Source organism: Macaca fascicularis, chromosome 9, assembly GCF_037993035.2.
Source record: "Macaca fascicularis isolate 582-1 chromosome 9, T2T-MFA8v1.1".
In the NCBI taxonomy this organism is placed as follows: Eukaryota; Metazoa; Chordata; class Mammalia; order Primates; family Cercopithecidae; genus Macaca; species Macaca fascicularis.
In genome coordinates, this window is record NC_088383.1 from 52,235,332 (window position 1) to 52,239,511 (window position 4,180).

The 4,180-nt window shown below is 51.8% G+C and overlaps 1 long non-coding RNA gene across 1 annotated transcript; it reads right to left on the bottom strand.

Moving 5' to 3' along the window:
• Nucleotides 1–1,218: 1,218 nt before the first annotated feature.
• Nucleotides 1,219–3,709, bottom strand: LOC135964945 (uncharacterized). The gene is made up of 3 exons (XR_010577684.1): nt 3,570–3,709; nt 2,485–2,761; nt 1,219–1,301 (listed from the first exon to the last, which is right to left on the bottom strand). It is a non-coding gene; the product is annotated as an uncharacterized lncRNA (long non-coding RNA).
• Between the last annotated feature and the right edge of the window lie 471 nt (nt 3,710–4,180).

Genomic DNA, 4,180 nt, shown 5'->3' on the forward strand with positions numbered 1-4,180 from the left:
TTCCTTTTACTTCCTAATTTTCTTAATTTTTTATCTCCTTGAACCATCCATTTCTTTCTTTTTATTTTTTTTTCTGAGACAGCATTTCACTCTTGTCCCTCAGACTGGAGTACAATGGGTACAATCTCGGCTCACTGCAACCTCTGTCTCCCAGGTTCAAGCAATTCTCCTGCCTCAGCCTCCCACGTAGCTGGGATTACAGGTGTGTGACACCACGCCCAGCTAATTTTGTATTTTTAGTAGAGATGGGGTTTCACCATGTGGTCAGGCTGGTCTCGAACTCCTGACTCCGAGTGATCCACCTGCCTCGGCCTCCCAAAGTGCTGGGATTACAGGCGTGAGCCACCGCGCCCAGCCCTGAGCTATCCATTTCTGACAAGAAAATGTCTTAAAGCTTACACTAAGGTGGCAAATTTGTCAGTTTCTCTTTGCGGCAAGATTATGGTATTAAGCGCGCACAAGTTCATGGTTAGTGAGTCCTACTGGTAAATGCATTGTAGTGTCCCTCTTCACCCTTATGAGTGCTTCCTGCCTTCATTCTGTTGTGTCTGTTGTTAGTTAGTAAAAAGCACCATGTCAGCTTTTCTAGTGTTTTGTTCTCGTATTTTCTGGGTATGTCTTTTATCCCTTTGCCTTTTGCTATAATTTGGTTTAGGTGCTTCTGTAATGTCAATTTCATTCACGAGGAATCAAATTCTACTCTGTTACAGGGACCCTAGCTGGTCCCCAACCCTTAAGAACAAAGAGCCTAGAAGTGTCTATACTCATGCCCATGTAATATACACACACGCCCACACACAACTCACACAATTCTTACACTCAAACATATACACACTCACATATACACTTACACACTCACACATGTACACATGACATATATTCATACTCATGCATACACACCCACAAACACATATATACTCACACGTATACACTTATACCACAACACACACAAAAACACATATACACATGACATGCACTCACACATACATATATTTACACACACAACATACATTCATACATATACACTTGCACACTCACTCACACATACACACTTATACACTCATGCATATACACATACAATATACACACATGTGGACACATATACACGTGACATACATCACACACATGCACACTTATACACACAACATGCATTCACACATATACACTCACAGATACACACATAACACACTCAACTACACATACATTCACATCCATGTATTCACACATACTCAAAGCATTTTTAATTTGTAGGAAATCTCAGTTTAAAAATAGCTGCAGTTCCTACCTGGGCATCAGGTAACCTGGAAGAGAGGAAGGAGAGGACTGTAATTAGCGAAATTCTTGATTGGCAAAGGAGCCTTGGCCAGGGCTGGATTCTAGTCCCTTTGTGACCCTGGCTGGGTGAGACTCATCTCTTGGGAGCCTTTGTTTTCCTCCCTAAATGGGGCTCACCTGAGGGCACCTCCTGCTGTGAAGCTGCCAGACACGCTGAGGGGAAGGGATCCCTGGGCTCCTGTCAGGAGGATGTGAACTGCCTGGGTGGGGGCAGCATTCCCTCCCCTCCTCCCCTCCTGGGTAAGAGGCTGGGTCTCTGGGGCAAGTAGGGTCCTGGCTTATCAGTCAGCCACACCATGGACACCCAGTTCTGCCTCTAGGTGTCAAATAGGCAATTTAATTAAACAGAAATTCAGCAGCCGACAACATGACGTCATAGTTCCTGGAAAGAGAACTGTTGTAGCCATAATTCTAGTAGCTCATTCTGTCCTTCAAGAGTTTAAAATTTTTTAATGCTGGAGCTCCATTTGATCACCTTCACGCGGCCCTGGTGGGTCAGGCCCACCTGCTCGCTGACAGCCCCTCCTTGCCTCTCTGTGGTCCCACCAGTAATTAAGCCTTTTAAGAGCTGGGGGAGCTTCAATATCGGTAATTCAATCTCCCCTGTTTACTGATCTCTGCCATTAGCCGAGTTGAAAGCAAAATGTTTTAATTAAAAAGATTGGCAATAAGTTGGTGTAATGCCATAATTTGCACAGGGCCCCTTCTAGAGGATGACTTCGCCCTGCCTCAGTTGCTATGACAACTAATGGACATGATTGTTCCAGTGTGAGAAGCAGCATGAGGAGGGGACAGGAGTGGGAAAAGGGGCCTCTGCAGGAGGACAGAGCTGAGAGGTGGAAAGACCAGGCCTCTCCGTGAGCTCCAGGGAGGTCTTGCCTCTTTGCTGCCATCCCTGTGGCTGGAAGAGTCAAGTCTCTAAGTGCCTGGGCCAAGGCTGTCATGGCCAGTGCCATCTGGGCTCAATGGTCCAGTACAGAGCAGAGGGTGAGACTCAGCAGTCACTCACCCTGGAGCGTACTGGGGCCCCGCCTCTGAGCAGGGCAGCTGTGCAGGGCCAAGGCAGGCCTCAGGTAAATGTCAAATAAATGCTCCTCACCTCCCCTCCCACACAGGGGCCAGCTAAAGGGGCACCTGCATGTCACCTGCCTTTGTGTGCTGAATGTCTGTTGGGACACCTGGGGGCCAAGATGCTTGTCTGGAGAGGAGCTGGCTCAGGAGGCATTCAGGCTGCAGGCTCCTTCCGGGGCTCCCAGGCTGGACAGAGCAGAAGATGGCAACTGCTCTGGGTGCCCCACAGCTGATATTCACTCACTTCTCTAACCATGGGGCCAGGTCCTCCTGAAGATGTAAGCCCTTTGTGGGAGCAGACAAGGCGAGGCCTTGTGGAAAGGGACCAGGACATTCCGAGTCTTGATTTCCTCATCTGTGAAATGGGAATGAAAGCGCCCTTCTCTCAGAGTCATTCTGAGGACTGACGGAAACCTTATGGTGGGTCCAGCGTCGTCTGCGGCTCTGCTAGTGGTGTGGGTGTGCCTTGAGGAGCCTTGGAGGGCAGGGGCCCTCGCCAGTCAGCTGCTGTCTGCACCCAGGGCCACAGGGCAAGTGCGGGCTCTGAAAGAGCAGGACAAACAGCCAGAGGGCTTGGCTCCCACTCCTGGGGGAGGGCAGGTGTGACCAGCCAGGAACAGTTTGGGATGTGGGGCGAAGCAAAAAACCAAACTCGAGTGAAACAGAAAACGTGGAACAGTTGTGCATCCTCACACTACAGCACTAGTGCATCTTCACACTACAGCACTTGTGGGCTGCAGGGCCTCCACAGCTGCCAATGCTGGGGCCAGGTTGTCTGAGCCACAGCGCCACGTGCGACAGGGATGTGATGGCTCACCCTGCTGTCCCCTCCACCGTGAGCTCACCCACCTTTCCTCACCCTGCCAGGGCAGGACACACTTTTGGGGGCGCCTCAGGACTTCCAGGTTTTGACCCCACAATGCTCAGGAAGGATGACCTGTGAGTGGAGGCTGGGTCATTCTGGGGGGTGTGCTGAGGTGTGAGCCCAAAGGTGACAAGTGACACATGAGAGCAAGTGGCACCAGGTGCCATTCACTCAGCTCTGCTTGGGAAGCCCCCCGGGGGTGGTAGACAGTGTCATGCTCTGGTATTCTGTGCTATGACCAGGGCCACCTCATTCCCATACAGGCCCCCAGATCAGTGTCTCCACCAGCCATACCCACCATGGATGCAGCAACATCAGCTCCTCTCCTCCTGAGAGTCACTGGGCAGCGTGGGGGCGGGTGAGCTGGAGGAGGCACAGCTTCTGGAGCTGGGAGTCCGGGTGCTCCTGCCCAGGAGCCCGAGGGCCCGTCTGACCTCAGAGAGCCTCCTTATCAGCTGCGGGGAGGGCGATCGATCACGTGGCCCGTGCTGGTGTGGAAGGACAATAAAGCAGATATTGACCGTGATTCTAATCGGGTGAGCTGGGCCTCTCAGCCTCACAGAACACAGCGGCTGACTTATGGGTTCAGACGCGAGAGGAGCCAAGCCTGAGCAGGAACGAGATAAGAACATGCCCTGGGTGATTCAATTTAATGCAGCCGTCGCTCCCAGCGACCATGATTTGCTAAGTGCTGGGGGGCCCAGAGATGAAGGAGACACAGGCCAGCATGTTCTGGTCTGACAGCAGGCACAGGGCCTCGCCTTGGTGAGGTCAGAAGGCTAAGGGGATGTATGTCCTTGAATCCCCTGGGCAGGGAAGGGCAGGGGAGTATGTGCAGCTGCCTGGAGGAAACCCCAGGCCTGGCCGAGCCATGGGGAGCAAGGCCCTGACCAGTGTTGCTGTAGATGG